Genomic DNA, 18,465 nt, shown 5'->3' on the forward strand with positions numbered 1-18,465 from the left:
TCTTCTTTTTCTTTTCCTTTCTTGTTTGGCAACATATTCACCTTTCAAATAACATGTGATTTAGATTTGTTTGTGATATCCAAAGGAGCTTTTATGTGTTGTCTGACTAAAACATACCAGCCTCACTAAATACATTTATAGTGGTTAATCCACCAAGTAAGTGGAAACTTCACTGTTGATTAGGACAAGAAGTGTATGTGCAATTACTGTGGGCTTGCTGAGCCAGCATGGTCATGATGCAGAGCATGAAGAATGAAAAAATTGGGGCGGGGGGAAGCAAAGCAAAGAAGATGGTGATGATTGTGAAATGAGTAGACTGGAGACTGGAAGAACTTTAGATTGAATTCTTTCAAGAGACCTTTTGGTTTAACTGTTTACATAGGGGTTGCATCTACTACTAATGGAAATTGCTGAGATTTGGGAACTCTTTCTTCTTTTAAATCAATATTATCATTAATTAAGCAATGTAAACCAGGAAATCCTTCTTGGTTACAAACTATGCTTTGAAGCCAGGCCTGCATTTGAATGTTTTCAATCAAAATCTTAAAATAAAATTAGAAAGAAAGCAATGTCTAGTCTTTGAAGGAGAATCATCTTGAGGAAAACAGAGCCTTCTGAATTAAACTTTAGTGAGGGATGAGAATTTTGTTGCCATTATTAAAGTGCTGAATTTCTAAAGAATTAACTCCACTTTGGAGGCAAATTCAAATGTTCCCTCATGACAGGGGTTCCATCCACAAGTCAGGGTCACATACTTGGGACTTCCACTACCTTTGGGTTTTCCAAATAACAGCATTCACATCAATTTCACAATTTTTGCCAATACATAGTATCACTTGTACCATTTATTTACATAACATTTTCCCACAAATTTACTTTTTCAGACTAAGATGATGTAGCCAATGCAGTTCATTAGGGCTCATGCATAGCATGAAAACCCAGGCTGACTCTCAGACTCTAATGATTTTTAAACTTTTGTGGGAAGAAAAGTATTTTCACCCACAAGAAAAGCACTATATTCTGGTGGCATTGAAAATACTTGGAGCCTCACTACCTGATTCTTATCTTGGTTTTACATTTTGGTAGCCTCGAGATTTTGGATAAGTGATTTTAATTTTCTATCCATATGAGTGTGAGGATTAATTAAGACAACGCCTAGAAATAATCAATGAACAGTGCCAGCACTTAACAAATGTTAGTAAGGATTTCTTCTTAGTTCATTAGTGGAGAGAATGAAGGCTTGCATAGTCCTGTAGGGCAGACAGTTCATTTATTCTGGGAAAGCCAATTAAATGTGGAATGTAATGCAAAGATTAAGTTCTGAAATAAATGGTTTCAAGTCATTTTGATGCATTATGGGAAATAATTTTTTAAAAAAATTTAATTTGAAGCCAGAGGGCATCTCTGCAGATGAGGGCACTTTGGGAGGAAATGTATCTAGCTCCTTAGGGACAAACAGTGTTATAGCGTTTGTTGCTAAACTGGCTTCCCCAAGGCCAGATTTATATCACTTGTAGTTATTGAGTCAGAGGTAAGAATCTGAAGGGAAAAAAATATATTTTACCAAGATTTTGTGAGCCTCTTTGCACAAGTTAAGCTGATTAAGTGCCCAAGGGAGAAAACACAGCCTAGAGTTAGGGAGAGGCTGATCTCCCCTTCCTCTGCAGAGAAGCCAGCCTCATTTTGCTATCACAAGGATTTTTGATAATTTTTTAAACATTCTATTCTATATATGATTATTTTGGGAATATAGGAAAGCTATTTTTAGTGTATTCTTTTTTTACTCTGGCAGCCATATTGAAGATACATAATTTCTAATAGCCTTTTTAAAATGTGTTTGTGTTGTTTAGGTGCACAATTGTATTATCTGTCAATAATAATAACTTTGCTTCCTCCAATCCAATTCCTATACCTCTAATTTTTTGTTTCCTGTGTCATCACATGTAAATTATTTTACCATTATTTAGGAATGATTAAAATAGTATTGTATTTTTGATCCACTGTAATAAGGATGACTTTGAGAGTATAGCAATTAAAAGCCCAAGAAATAACTAAAAATCTGTTGCAGTAAATGATGTAATGTGACAATGCCCTGGGCAAAGCCAATGGGTAAAAAAAACAGATGGAAAAAAGTACCAATGAGCAATAATTTTTTTCATTTTTTTATTGAAGTATAGTTGATTTACAATGTTGTGTTAATTTCTGCTGTACAGCAAAGTGATTCAGTTATACATATATATATATATATATATATATATATATATATATATATATATATTCTTTTTTTAATATTCTTTTCCATTATGGTTTATCATAGGATATTGAATATAGTTCTCTGTGCTATACAGTAGGACCTTGTTGTTTATCCATTCTATATATAAAAGTTTACATCTGCTAACCCCAACCTTCCATTCCATCCCTCCCCCAACCCCCTCCCCTTTGACAACACCAGTCTGTTCTCTATGTCCATGACCCAGTTTCTGTTTCATAGGTAGGTTCATTTGTATCATATTTTAGATTCCACATATAAGTGATATCATATGGTATTTGTCTTTCTCTTTCTGACTTACTTCACTTAGTATGGTAATCTCTAGTTGGCATCTATGTGGCTGCAAATGGCATTATTTCATTCTTTTTTATAGCTGATTAGTATTCCATTGTATATTTGTACCACATCTTCTTTATCCATTCATCTATCGATGGACATTTAGGTTGTTTCCATGTCTTGGCTATTGTGAATAGTGCTTCAATGAACATAGAGGTGCATGTATCTTTTTGAATTATAGTTTTTTTCTGGATATATGCCCAGGAGTGGTATTGCTGGATCATATGGTAATTCTATTTTTAGTTTTCTGAGGAATCTCCATACTATTTTCCACAGTGGCTGCACCAATTTACATTCCCACCAACAGTGTAGGAGAGTTCCCTTTTCTCCACACCCTCTCCAGCATTTGTTATTTGTAGACATTTTAATGATGACTATTCTGACCTTTATGAGGTGGTATCCCAACGAGCAATATGTTAATTGAGTAAATAAATGTAAGAAACAAAACTTAACTACAAGGCTTTAAATATGAGATAACACCAGGAAATTATCCATCATACCAGTCAGGATTCAGTTAGGTAAAATCACTCTAGGTAGGGATTCAAGATGAGAATCAAAGCCTTAAACAATCATTGAAAGAACTATAGAGAATCTATATGTAGGATCAAATTTCATTGACCTATACAACACGCAAAGGAATCCATGCAAAAACTGCTAAAATCTGAATAAGTCCTGTAGTCTAGTTAATACTATTGCACTGATGCCAATTTCCAGTTTTGATCTCCTATTACAGTGATGTAAGATGTCACCCTTGAGGGAGGCTAGTTTTTGTTTTATTTGGTTTTTATTCAATTTTTCAACTTCCTCTGAATTAAAATTATAATTATAAATTATTAGTATATATTAAGTATAATAATATTATATATTAGTATATTATATACACTAGTTGATTCATGTATAATTATTTCTAAGTAAAAAGTTTTTTAAAAAGGGGGCTGTAGGGGCTTCCCTGGTGGCGCAGTGGTTGAGAGTCCACCTGCCGATGTATGGGACACGGGTTCGTGCCCCGGTCCAGGAAGATCCCACATGCCGCAGAGCGGCTGGGCCCGTGAGCCATGGCTGCTGAGCCTGCGCGTCCGGAGCCTGTGTTCCGCAACGGGAGAGGCCACAACAGTGAGAGGCCCGCGTACCGCAAAAAAAAAAAAGGGGGGGGGCTGTAGTACTAACAGTTGAAGAAAGAACATACTGTTTTGCTGGAAACCCAGAGTGCAGGATTGCTAGGAAGCCACACTAATGTGTGATTACAGGATCTCACATAGAAGCTCCTGTAAACCTTGCATCAGTTGACTGTCTTCACGCTGCCTGCAACTGCCACCAAAGAATGTCCTCTTAGTCCTTTCTGCCTTTTACATACCTGTGATTACCCTCCTTGTCTGTCTCTGATCAGGGACCCTGACTGCAAGGGATTCTGGGAAATTTTGTTCCAGGCTCCCACTCCCTGGTCTGTAAGAGAGAGAGAAGAAAGGTCCAGGGATGGATGATGCCAAGCTGAAAACATATACCCCAGCTGACTGATATTTAACAGATACTATAAATTTATAATCTAGTCTTTAAAAAGAGGATTAGAAGAAGGAAATTAGACAAAATTTTCAGTTTATAAATAAAAGAAATTCTTAAATAATTTGGTTTCCCAGCATAATTCCTTGGTATCTCTTCCAAGCTATCTTCATACAAAATAATTTATAATAAGCAAGTTTTCATAGGATTTTTCCAGTTTTTAAAACAATTCCACATGAACTCTCTCACTGACCCACCAAACAATGCTGAGAAATAGATAATAATGAAAACACAAAATATTTATCTAACTCTTTTATTTATAGTATCACATTTCCTTGCCAGCCACCAACAAAAGTGTGTTCCTTGTAGTTCTCTGAAGAAAAAACACCATCTTTTCATGTCTTCGTGCATGTGGTTTCTTTAGCTGAGAATGTCTATCCCTCGTAACAAATTCCTCCTGGCAGGCCCTATACCACTTCATACCCTGTCCCACCAAGGTCTTACTTCCTCTCTTCCCTGAAAGAAACTGAGTCTGGTGGGATATGAACAGGCATCTCCATCATGCAAAGAGCCAGGCTGTGCTGCCCTTGCAGGAATCCAGATGTGGACAAGCAGGCCAGCAGGTGTGACACAAGATCTGTTCCTCAGCTACCCCTCCTTAGTCTAAGAATTCCATCTTTGATCAGCCAAATCTAGAACCCCCATGCAAAATAACAAGGAGAAGAATAAAATTGGTGGTATGCAGAAGACTTAATAAAGCTTCCAGTTAGATGGAGCTCTCTCTCAGGCATATATGTGCCAGTCACATGACTGTAAAGGAATCTGTTATCCTCTTTCTACTATTTATTTTCCTTGGTTCACCTTTTCCTACCCTTCCCTTCCTTCCCTGTATGTCCTCCTGTTAGTGGTCTAATTGCTGCAGATACTTCAGTGGGAAAAACATCCCTGCCCTCAGGGAGTTTACAAACCAGTAGAAAGACAAACATCATGCACATTTTCTTAGAAGTACTATAGCTATTGTAACAACTACTACAACTGTGAAGAAACATTCATGAAGTTTTACAAAAGGAAAAAAATTATGAAGGGGAAGTATAGGATAATATGTAAGAGAGAGCAAGGGAGAGCTAAAGTAGGTGAGGAGCAGGTCAAAGAAAGCTTCCCTGAGGAAGGAACACAAGTTGAGTTTGAAATGATGAGAAAAATGTATCAACATAAAGGAGGCTGAGAAGAAAGCAGGGAGAGAACATTCTGGGCAGGCTCTCCACAGCTGTCAGCCTAAACTCAGTGGGGACCCCAAGGGAAACCACAGAACTCCCTCTACCCACTTTGCCTTCTCAAAGTGCTGTGGGTAACAATGTCCTGCCTCAATGCAACTGAGCTGGGATTTAGCATGAAAGAGAAATAGAGGTTCCTGGATCAGAATCAAGGAGAGAAAAAGAGGTGGAGGCAGAATGTGTCTTGGAAAGAGCAGAGCTTTGGTTACCACAGTTTACATTTGGACACGGCCCCTTATTGACTTTGTGACCTTGGAAAAGGAAATACCGACTATCATAGTTGTTGTGAGGATTGACTGAAAAAAGAAACAAGCAAGACCTTATGCCCGGTAAGGGCTCAATAAATGTTAGTTCTCTTCTCTCACTTTCTCCAGGTTCACTATGGACCGAATTTGTGTCTCCCCCAAAATTCATATGTTGAGACCCTGACCCCCAATGTGAATGAATCTAGAGATAGGATCTTTAGGAGGTAATTAAGGTTAAATGAGGTCATAAGGGTGGGGCCCTGATCCAAAAGGACTGTGGCCTTATAAAAAGAAGAAGAGAGAAAGAGATGTCTCCTTCTCTCCATTGTGAACAGACACAGCAAGAGGCAGTCTACAAACCAGGGAAAGGGCTCTCCTCAGAACCCAACCATGCTGGTTCCTTGATCTCAGGTTTCCAGCCTCCAGAGCTGTGAGAAGATAAATTTCCATTTTTGAAGCCACCAGTCTATGATAATTTGTTATGTCATCCCAAGCTGACTAAAACGAGGCTCACTTAGAAAATTGCTCTTATAAGATGATCAAGTGCAAATCTTAATTGCAATGACATTTAAAGAATAGATTTATGAAAGGGCAAAGGAAGTGGTGGAATAACTAAACATGAGCTGGTTTGGGGCTGAGCATTTTAAAAAATGAGGCTGACCTTGATTCATTTGGTGTTTGGTTGTGACAACTTCCAAAACAAAGATCCAGTCTGTGTCAAGACTTCAGATACTTTTCCATGTGATTGAGCAAAATGTTTTCTCCTTGTTTTTATTCTTACTGTTGCATGAGAAATGGAAGGACACTTAAACTCTAAGAAAACCAGTAGTGGCCAGCATGGGGAGACAAGTGCCAAGAGATGGGATGATGGGGAAGAAAGGTGAAATATACTCCTTAAAAGGAGAAGAAAAAAAGGCCAAGAACCCAGGATCTCAGGCACTAAGTGTTGTGAGCCAATGCCACAGATGAAAGGGGAAGTGATATTTGCACCACCCCATCAACAATGTGTTCTGTGTGAAGTGCTGTGCTGAGTGCTGGCAAACACTGCTTTCCAATTTCAAAGGCTGCACAGGCTGATAAGCACCATCTCAATGAAGACCTCATTTGAATTTCACCACAGCAAAAGGAGGTGAGCACAGCAGGACAAGGATCATGTCTCCAAGGATGACACTGTGGTTTGGAATATTTAAATGGGGCTCCCTTGGCTGGTAAGTGTTAGAGACAGAGCGGCCAAGCCTTGATTTTCTGATTCCAGACCCGGTGTCCTTTCCATAGCAAATGTCAAGCCTTGCTCTACCTAGTCATCTGATCTTGACCTGGTTTTCCAAGGTTAAAATTTTCTCCATGCCCCATACCATTCTCCAGCCAATATTTTCCTTTTCCCCCAAGGTCACTTGATGGCTTCTTCTAGCACAGAAAATAATGTTGGTGGAACATGAGAATGGAAAGGAGAAGAGAAGCATGTAATTTGGGCCAGGTTGATAAAAGTCCATCATATAGTGTAATTGCTTTCATCCTTGATGATGCTTATTCATAGAGATCACCATATTGTATGACCAAGCAAGGAGAGCTGTTATTAGGATTCCCATTTTGAAGCTGGGTAAACTGAGGCACAGAAGAATTAAGGACAGAAGTATCCAGTGACATGTGTCCTAAAGATCAAGAGCCAGACCTCAAAATTTTGTGTCTGTCTCCACCTACCTGTAGGGGACAGAGTTCTGGTTTGACTGCCAGGAGGCCTTTTGGTTCCAATCCTTCCCCTCACAGCCTGTGTGATCCTGGTCAAGGCCTGTCACCCTTCATCTTGATCTTCTTCCTCTGTAAACTGAAGGGGCTGGATAGCCTGGTCTCTAAGAACATTCTTTAAAGTGGCTCATGAGAAAACAACCACGACCTGCCCTGAAGACCCATCAAAGGTGCCCCCAATTTCCCCCAGCAAGAAATATAAGATGCCGTTCAACTTGAATTTTACACTTTTAGAGCAAATATTCTCTAGACTCTTTGTGCTCTTTCTCAAGTGTGATTCGGGGAGTGAGTTAACTGATAGAGGAGGAGATTTATTTTTGTTTGTGAAGTTCACAAACCCTTCTTTCAGGCTCGATCGAACCATTGGGAGGTCTGTGTAGGCCGTGACATCTCCGCACAGTGTGGGCCTGGCTGGTTCCTCTCCCTTTGCCTCTGCTCGAAGCCTGGGAGGATGCTTTGGAAATGAATCAGGAAATTACTTATCAATCTGAAGCCCCGAAGAGCTATGAGTCCTCCTCACTGCCAAAGGGAGGGAGATTTCAAGTGAAAGCTCCACATCTGTGTGCAGTAGAGTTCAAAGACTCAAACTGTTGGAAGGTCTTGCAAGCGATGTAAGTAAAGATCCCCATCTCCCGATTGAAATGAACTTCTTCAGGCTTTTTTTCCTCCCAGAGATGAGTCATTTGGCTCACGCTGGTGTTACTCTTTCTCTGTTCTTCTCTGAGGTTTGGGGGTGTTTATTGACCTGGACTTTCTCAATGAAACATCTCCTCTGGGGGCAGCTCATGTGGAACAGAAGAGAGAAAGCAAAAGTCAGAATCGGCTTTGCTTGGGTTAGTTTTGAAAACAGCCCTTGACTTGGCAGATATGCTCTCTCATGGCTATAGATCCATAAACAAGAGGAGTAAGAGGCTGATGGGCACATTTGTGGGAGCAAACAGAAGGGGCTCCGTCACCTCCCCTGAAAAACAGAATGATCATCGAGTCAGTGGCTACATAATTCAAGTTGAAGGTTTTTGCTTTGTTTTGTAGGCTTTAAATAGAGGAAAAAGAAAACATTAAAGCTCTTATTGTCTTGTGGAGATTTCCTTGTAGCAGTATAAACCCTGTGCTCAATTTACTTTTGGTTAAGGGTGCTGATTTATTTACTGTTTATTTTATTAAATAAATGTGCCCATAACTGCATATAGCTTTGGAAAAGACAATGCATTCATTGCAATATATGTATGTAAATATCTAGACTGCACTGGTAAAACTACGAGTTTGTATTAATAGTAATTCTATGAATGGATTGCATAGTTTCATAAATAATACATTGTTCTAGAATATGTGTCATTTATAAGTATTTTTTTAACATCTTTATTGGAGTATAATTGCTTTACAATGGTGTGTTAGTTTTTGCTTTATAACAAAGTGAATCAGCTATATAAATACATATATCCCCATATCTCCTCCCTCTTGGGTCTCGCTCCCATCCTCCCTTTCCCACCCCTCTAGGTGATCACAAAGCACCGAGCTGATCTCCTTGTGCTATGTGGCTGCTTCCCACTAGCTATCTATTTTATATTTGGTGGTGTGTATATGTCAATGCCACTCTCTCACTTCGTCCCACCTTACCCTTCCCCCTCTCTGTGTCCTCAAGGCCATTCTTTACGTCTGTGTCTTTATTCCTGTGCTGCCCCTAGGTTCTTCAGAATCTTTTTTTTTTTTTTTTAGATTCCATATATATGTGTTAGCATAGGAATTTGTTTTTCTCTTTCTGAGTTACTTCACTCTGTATGACAGACTCTAGATCCATCCACCTCACCACAGATAATTCAATTTCGTTTCTTTTTATGGCTGAGTAATAGTCCATTGTGTATATGTGCCACATCTTTATCCATTCATCTGTTGATGGACACTTAGGTTGCTTCCAAGTCCTGGCTATAGTAAATAGAGCTGCAATGAATATTTTGGTACATGACTCTTTTTCAATTATATTTTATCAGGGTATATGCCCAGTAGTAGGATTTCTGGGTCGTATGGTAGTTCTATTTTTAGATTTTTAAGGAACCTCCATACTGTTCTGCAAAGTGGCTGTATCAATTTACATTCCCACCAACAGTGCAAGAGGGTTCCCTTTTCTCCACACCTCTCCAGCATTTATTGTTTGTAGATTTTTTGATGATGGGCATTCTGACTGGTGTGAGGTGATAACTCATTATAGTTTTGATTTGCATTTCTCTAATGATTAGTGATGTTGAGTATTCTTGCATGTGCTTGTTGGCAATCTGTATATCTTCTTTGGATAAATGTTTATTTAGGTCTTCTGCTCATTTTTGGATTGGGTTGTTTGTTTTTTTGATACTGAGTTGCATGAGCTGCTTGTATATGTTTGAGATTAATCCTTTGTCAGTTGCTTCATTTGCAAATATTTTCTCCCATTCTGAGGGTTGTCTTTTTGTCTTGTTTATGGTTTCCTTTGCTGTGCAAAAGATTTTAAGTTTCATTAGGTCCCATTTCTTTATTTTTGTTCTTGTTTCCATTTCTCTAGGAGGTGGGTCAAAAAGGATCTTGCTGTGATTTATGTCATACGGTGTTCTGTCTATGTTTTCCTCTAAGAGTTTGATAGTGTCTGGCCTTACAGTTAGGTCTTTAATCCATTTTGAGTTTATTTTTGTGTATGGTGTTAGGGAGTGTTCTAATTTCATTCTTTTGCATGTAGCTGTCCAGTTTTCCCAGCACCACTTATTGAAGAGGCTGTCTTTTCTCCATTGTATATTCTTGTCTCCTTTATCAAAGATAAGGTAACCATATGTGCATGGGTTTATCTCTGGGCTTTCTATCTTCTTCCATTGATCTATATTTCTGTTTTAGTGCCAGCACCATACTGTCTTGATTACTGTAGCTTTGTAATATAGTTTGAAGTCAGGGAGCCTGATTCCTCCAGCTCCATTTTTCTTTCTCCAGATTGCTTTGGCTATTCAGGGTCTTTTGTGTTTCTATACAAATTGTGAAATTTTTTGTTCCAGTTCTGTGAAAAATTACTTCGGTAGTTTGATAGGGATTGCACTGATTCTGTAGATTGTGTTGGGTTGTATAGTCATTTTCACAATGTTGATTCTTCCAGTCCAAGAACATGGTATATTCCTCCATCTGTTTGTATCCTCTTTAATTTCTTTCATCAGTGTCTTATAGTTTTCTGCATACAGTTCTTTTCTCTCCTTAGGTAGGCTTATTCCTAGGTATTATTTTCATTTTGTTGCAGTGGTAAATGGGGGTGTTTCCTTAATTTCTCTTTTAGATTTTTCATCATTAGTGTATAGGAATGCAAGAGATTTCTGTGCATTAATTTTGTATCCTGCTACTAGACCAAATTCATTGATTGGCTCTACTAGTTTTCCTGTAGCACCTTTAGGATTCTCTATGTATACTATCATGTCATCTGCAAACAGTGACAGTTTTACTACTTCTTTTCCAATTTGGATTCTTTTATTTCTTTTTCTTCTCTGATTGCTGTGGCTAAAACTTCCAAAACTATGTAAAATAATGGTGGTGAGAGTGGACAACCTTGTCTTATTCCTGATCTTACAGGAAATGTTTTCAGTTTTTCACCATTGAGAATGATGTTTGCTGTGGGTTTGACATATATGGCCTTTATTATGTTGACATAAGTTCCTTCTCTGCCTACTTTCTGGAGGATTTTTATCATAAATATATGTTGAATTTTGTCAAAAGCTTTTTCTGCATCTATTGAGATTAACATGTGGTTTTTCACCTTCAATTTGTTAATATGGTTTATCACATTGATTTACGTGTATTGAAGAATCCTTGCAATTCCTGGGATAAACCCCACTTGATCATGCTGTATGATCCTTTTAATGTGCTGCTAGACTCTGTTTGCTAGTATTTTGTTGAGGATTTTTGCATCTATGTTCATCAGTGATATTGGCCTGTAGTTTTCTTTTTTTGTGACATCTTTGTCTGGTTTTGGTATCAGGGTGATGGTGGCCTGATAGAATGAGTTTGGGAGTGCTCCTCCCTCTGCTATATTCTGGTTGAGTTTGAGAAAGATAGGTGTTAACTCTTCTCTAAATATTTGATAAAATTCACCTGTGAAGGCATCTCGTCCTGGGATTTTGTTTGTTGGAAGATTTTTAATCGCAGTTTCAATTTCAGTGCTTGTGATTGGTCTGGTTATATTCTCTATTTCTTCCTGGTTCAGTCTCAGAAGGTTCTGCTTTTCTAAGAAATTATCAATTTCTTCCAGGTTGTCCATTTTATTGGAATACAGTTGCTGGTAGTAATCTTTCATGATCCTTTGTAGTTCTGCAGGTTCAGTTGTTACTTCTCCTTTTTCATTTCTAATTCTGTTGATTTGAGTCCTCTCACTTTTTTTCTTGATGAGTCTGGATAAAGGTTTATCAGTTTTGCTTATCTTCTCAAAGAACCAGCTTTTAGTTTTATTGATCTTAGTTATTGTTTCCTTCATTTCTTTTTCATTTATTTCTGATCTTTTATTTATGATTTATTTCCTCTGCTAACTTCTGGGGGGGGTTGTTCTTCTTTCTCTACTTGTTTTAGCTGTAAGTTTAGGGTTTTTATTTGAGATGCTACTTGTTTCTTGAGGTAGGATTGTATTGCTATAAAGTTCCCACTTAGAACTGCTTTCACTGCATCCCATAGGTTTTGGTTCGTCGTGTTTTCATTGTCATTTTTTTCTAGGTATTTTTTTATTTCCTTTTTGATTTCTTCAGTGATCTCTTGGTTATTAAGTACTGTATTGTTTAGCCTCCATGTGTTTGTATTTTTTACAGTTTTTTTTTCCTGTAATTCATATCTAGTCTCATAACATTGTGGTCAGAACAAATACTTGATATGATTTCAATTTTCTTAAATTTCCCAAGGCTAGATTTGTGACCCAAGATATGATCTATCCTGGAGAATGTTCCATGAGCACTTGAAAAGAAAGTATATTCTGTTGTTTTTGGATGGAATGTCCTATAAATATCAATTCAGTTCATATTAATGTATAATTTAAAGCTTGTGTTTCCTTATTTATTTTCATTTTGGATGATCTGTCCGTTGGTGAAAGTGGGGTGTTAAAGTCCCCTACTATTATTGTGTTACTGTCAATTTCCACATTTATGGCTGTTAACATTTGCCTTATGTATTGAGGTGCACCCATGTTGGGTGCATACATATTTACAACTGTTATATCTTCTTCTTGGATTGATCCCTTGATCATTATGTAGTGTCCTTCTTTGTCTCTTATAATAGTCTTTATTTTAAAGTTTATTTTTTCTGATATGAGAACTGCTGCTTCAGCTTTCTTTTGTTTTCCATTTGCATGGAGTATCTTTTTCCATTCCCCCACTTTCAGTCTGGATGTGTCCCTAGGTCTGAAGTGGGTCTCTTGTAGACAGCATATATACAGGTCTTGTTTCTGTATCCATTCAGCCAGTCTATTTATTTCGGTTGGGGCATTTAATCCATCTACATTTGAGGTAATTATCAACATGTATGTTCCTATTACCATTTTCTTAATTATTTTGGTTTTCTTATTGCAGGTCTTTTCCTTCTCTTGTGTTTCCTGCCTAGAGAAGTTCCTTTACTATTTGTTGTAAAGCTGGTTTGGTGGTGCTGAATTCTCTTGGTTTTCATTTGTCTGTAAAAGCTTTAATTTCTTCATTGAATCTGAATGAGATCCTTGCTGGGTAGAGTAATCTTGGTGGCAGGTTTTTCCTTTTCATCACTTTAAATACATCTTGCCATTCCCTTCTGGCTTGCAGAGTTTCTGCTGAAAGATCAGTCGTTAACCTTATGGGGATTCCCTTGTATGGTATTTGTTGTTTTTCCCTTGCTGCTTTCAATATTTTTTGTGTTTAGTTTTTGATAGTTTGACTAATATGTGTCTTGGCATGTTTCTCCTTGTTCTTATCCTGTATGGAATCTCTGTGCTTCCTGGACTTGATTGACTATTTCCTTTCCCATATTAGGAAATTTTCCACTATAATCTCTTCAAATATTTTCTCAGTCCCTTTCCTTTTCTCCTCTTCTTCTGGGACCCCTATATTTCAAACATTCATGTGTTTAATGTCCCAGAGGTCTCTGAGACTGTCCTCAATTCTTTTCATTCTTTTTCTTTATTCTGCTCTGCAGTAGTTGTTTCCAATATTTTAGCTTCCAGCTCACTTATCACTTCTTCTCCCCCAGTTATTCTGCCATTGATTCCTTCTAGAGAATTTTTAATTTCATTTATTTTATTGTTCTTCATTGTTTGTTTGCTCTTTAGTTCTTCTAGGTCCTTGTTAAACATTTCTTGTATTTTTTTCTTTCTATTTCCAAGATTTTGTATCATCTTTACTATCATTACTCTGAATTCTTTTTCAGGTAGACTGACTATTTCCTCTTGTTCTGGTGGGTTTTTACCTTGCTCCTTCATCTGCTGTGTTTCTCTGTCTTCTCATTTTGCTTAACTTACTGTGTTTGGGGTCTCCTTTTTGCAGGCTGCAGATTCGTAGGTCCCGTTTTTTTTTTTGTTGTCTGCTCCCAGTGTGTACGCTTGGTTCAGTGGGTTGTGTAGGCTTCCTGGTAGAGGGGACTGGTGCCTGTGTCCTGGTGGTTGAGGCTGGATCTTTTCTTTCTGGTGGGCAGGACCACATCCGCTGGTGTGTTTTGCTGTATCTGTGACCTTATTTTGACTTTAGGCAGTCTCTCTGCTAATGTGTGGGGTTTTGTTCCTGTCTTGTTATTTGTTTGGCATAGGGTGTCCTGCACTGTAGCTTGTTGTTCATTGAGTGGAGCTGGGTCTTAGCCTTGAGGTGGAGATCTCTGGGAGAACTTTCACTGTGTGATATTACATGGAGCCAGGAGGTCTCTGGTTGACTGATATCCTAAACTGGGCTCTCCCACCTCAGAGGCACAGGGCTGACATCTGGCCAGAGCACCAAGACCCTGTCAGCCATACGGCTCAGAAAAAAAGGGAGGAAAAAAAGAAAGAAAGAAAGAACATAAAATAAAGTTTTTTAAAAATAAAAAATTTAAAATGTTATCAAAAATAAAAAATTAAAAGTAATTTTAAAAAAAGAAATAAGAGAGCAACCAAACCAAAAAACAAATCCACCAATGATAACAAGCACTAAAAACTAAACTAAGATAAATATAGATCAGAAACTAGTCAGTTGCATACAGCAAACCCCAAGTCTATAGTTGCTCCCAAAGTCCACTGCCTCAATTTTGGGTTGATTCTTTGTCTATTCAGTTATTCCACAGATGCAGGGTACATCAAGTTGATTGTGGTGATTTAATCCACTGCTCCTGAGGCTGCATGGAGAGATTTCCCTTTCTCTTCTTTGTTCGCACAGCTCCCTTCAGCTTTGGATTTGGCCCTGCCCTTGCGTGTAGGTTGCCTGAGGGCTTATGTTCCCCTGCCCGAAGAGGACGGGATTAAAGGAGCAGTTGATTCGGGGGCTCTGGCTTACTCAGGCCAGGGAGAGGGAGGGGTATGGAATGCGAGGCAAGCCTGCAGCAGCAGAGGCCAGTGTGACACTACAACAGCCTGAGGCACACCGTGCATTCTCCGGGGAAGTTGTCCCTGGATCACAGGAACCTGGCAGTGGTGTGCTGCACAGGCTCCCAGGAGGGGAGGTGTGGATAGTGACCTGTGCTTGCACACAGGCTTCTTGGTGGCTGTAGCAGCAGCCTTAGTGTTTCATACCCGTCTCTGGGGTCCGCACTGACAGCCGCAGCTCACGCCCATCTCTGGAACTCGTTTAGGTGGTGCTCTGAATCCCATCTCCTTGTGCACCCTGAAACAATGGTCTCTGCCTCTTAGGCAGGTCCAGACTTTTCCCGGACTCCCTCCCGGCTAGCTGTGGCGCACTAGCCCCCTTCAGCCTGTCTTCATGCAGCCGACCCCAGTCCTCTCCCTGGAATCTGGCCTCCGAAGCCCGAGCCTCAGCTCCCAGCCCCTGCCGATCCCGGTGTGTGAGCAGACAAGCCTCTCGGGCTGGTGAGTGTTGGTCGGCACCGATCCTCTGTGCGGGAACCTCTCTACTTTGCCCTCTGCACCCCTGTTGCTGTGCTCTACTTCGTGGCTCCAAAGCTTCCACCCTGCCATCCCCTGTCTCCGTCAGTGAAGGGGCTTTCTAGTGTGTGGAAACTTTTCCTCCTTCACAGCTCCCTCCTAGAGGTACAGGTCCTGTTCCGATTCTTTTGTCTCTGTTTTTTCTTTTTTCTTTTGCCCTACCCAGGTACGTAGGGGAGTTTCTTGCCTTTTGGGAAGTCTGATGTCTTCTGCCAGCATTCAGTAGGTGTTCTGTAGGAGTTGTTCCACATATAGATGTATTTCTGATATATTTGTGGGGAGGAAGGTGATCTTCACGTCTTACTCCTCCGCCATCTTGAAAGTCTCCCTTTACGTGTATTTTAAATTAGATTGTGGTTAAGGGCTGAGAAGTAATTGCAGGAGTGTAGCTCACTTAAAAGAAATAGTTCTGTTTAGATCAACCTCTGTTCCATGAGTCCCTACAGCTTCCCCAGGACCTCATGTCCTTTTCCAGGGTCCCTCATCAAGAGCTCTATGGCTGCTGGGCCTGTGCGTCCGGAGCCTGTGCTCCGCAATGGGAGAGGCCACAACAGTGAGAGGCCCACATACCGCAAAAAAAAAAAAAAAAAAAAAAAAAAAAAAGAGCTCTATGGCTGCAGGGAACATGTGTGATGCAGTGAATCATAAGGTGGAGGGATGTATGTCTGGAATGTGAACGGAAATTCTTCAAATATTGGGAAACATTTACTGAGCATTTGCCATATGTTTGGCTGTCTACTGGCCATGTATCATGTGGTCTTTGGAGCAGGTGGCTCACTGGTAAAGAGTAGTGTCTCTGCAACCAGAGCACCTGGGGACACATGCTGAGTAGCCTCTGTGTGACCCAGGGTTGGTTATTTAACTCCTCTGTGCTTCAGTTTCCTTTCCATGAAATAAAGGTAATAATAGTGGGGTTTCCATGAAGCTTGAGAGTTGATGTAAGTAAAGTATTCTTTTCGTCTCACATATATGAGAAACTGAGGCTAGCAGTAACTAAGTAACTTGTCCATGGCCACACAGGTGATGGCTGGCAGGGCTGGATTTGGGAGTAAATGATCCAGCTTTATCATAATGGAGGAAGTCCACATTTCTAACTACTGCCTCCTTCCCTTGTGTTTTTGGGTTCTTTCACATGCATCCTTTATCCATTCTTCTTTGTCTCTTGAAATAGTCTTTGTTTTAAATATATTTTGTCTGAAATGAGAATTACTAATCCAGCTTTCTTTTGATTTCCATTTGCATGGAATATCTTTTTCCATCCCCTCACTTTCAGTCTGTATGTGTCCCTGAGTCTAACGTGGGTCTCTTGTAGACAGCATATATATGGGTCTTGTTTTTGTATCCATTCAGCCAGTCTATGTCTTTTGGTTGGAGCATTTAATCCATCTACATTTAAGGTAATCATCGATATGTATGATCCTATTACCATTCCTTCTCTTGTGTTTCCTGCCTAGAGAAGTTCCTTTAGCGTTTGTTGTAAAGCTGGTTCGGTGGTGCTGAATTCTCTTAGCTTTTGCTTGTCTGTAAAGGTTTTAATTTCTCTGTCAAATCTGAATGAGATACTTGCTGGGTAGAGTAATCTTGGTTGTAGGTTTTTCCCATTCATCACTTTAAATATGTCCTGCCACTCCCTTCTGGCTTGCAGAGTTTCTGCTGAAAGATCAGCTGTTAACCTTATGGGGATTCCCTTGTATGGTATTTGTTGTTTTCCCCTTGCTGCTTTTAATATTTTTTCTTTGTACTTAATTTTTAATAGTTTGACTAATATGTGTCTTGGTATGTTTCTCCTTGGATTTATCCTGTATGGGACTTTCTATGCTTCCTGGACTTGATTAACTATTTCCTTTCCCATTTTAGGGAAGTTTTCAACTATAATCTCTTCAAATATTTTCTCAGCACCTTTCTTTTTCTCTTCTTCTTCTGGGACCCCTATAATTCAAATGTTGGTGCATTTAATGTTGTCCCAGAGGTCTCTGAGATTGTCCTCAATTCTTTTCATTCTTTTTTCTTTATTCTGCTCTGCAGTAGTTACTTCCACTATTTTATCTTCCAGGTCACTTATCCGTTCATGGCTTTCTAGGTAAGTGTTGTTGACCATGGACCGTGAGGATTTCAGACAAGGAAACTGAAGCTCAAAGACTTGAAGACGTAACCCAAAGTCATACACTTAGAAATTAGCAGGGCTGGGGGTGAAGCACAGAGTTTTGAAGTCCTGTGCTCTTTTCACAACCCCATCCTCTGGACCGGGTCAGGCCCATACTGCACCCTGCAAGGAAGACTGAGCTAGTGAAGGATGATTATGTTTGTCATTCAGGAGGCCTTTACTCTGTGCCTCATTAACTAAATAAAGCAGGTCCCTGGGTCCCTGTGTTAATCATTCACCAGAGGATTCGGATCTGCATCAAAGTTTGACAGTCACTCTGCTCAGCATGTTTTGTAATCTGGAGAAAAATGGATTGTGGCATCCCATACGACCTTCACCTGAAGGAGGTGAAAAGTTCTGTTAAGGACAATAGATGGAGCACTTTCCCCCATTCAATTTTTTGGATTTCCCTGTGGTCAGAATCAACATTATTTCAGAGTGATTTACTGTTTTGTTTCTATCCCAGTGTTTTCCTCATCTTTCAGCACATGTTGCCTTCTAAGCCCTGTAACCATATGAACTTCTTGTCATAAACCCCTTTGATTGCATCAGGCTCCAGTGTCAGCAGATGGGTCGATTTCTTTCCCTTTATAGGCCTTTTATTATAAGTCAGTACAACTCAGTGGAATTCACCACCGTGTTGGAAGAGCATGAGCTGTATCTATAATCTGAGAAAATTACTCAATGAACTTTACACAGAGAAACCAGCAACATAGAATATTCACAGTGCTGAATAAAACATAATCATATTGATTTCTCTGGAGATTAGGGCAGCACAGAGACATACAAGCCAACAGGGAGATGTCAAAACACATACCGGGAAGTCCAGATACCTCAAAGAGAGGTCACGGAAGGTGTGGTAGAGCAGGAACCATTGAACACTGGAA

The 18,465-nt window shown here is 39.5% G+C and overlaps 1 protein-coding gene across 2 annotated transcripts in view; it reads left to right on the top strand.

The window, feature by feature from the left end:
* The window catches only part of C1QTNF7 (C1q and TNF related 7), a 137,711-nt gene that overhangs the window by 34,205 nt on the left and 85,041 nt on the right, over positions 1-18,465 (top strand). The window lies entirely within an intron of this gene.

This window comes from Mesoplodon mirus (assembly GCF_964341445.2).
Source record: "Mesoplodon mirus genome assembly, chromosome: 2".
In the NCBI taxonomy this organism is placed as follows: Eukaryota; Metazoa; Chordata; class Mammalia; order Artiodactyla; family Ziphiidae; genus Mesoplodon; species Mesoplodon mirus.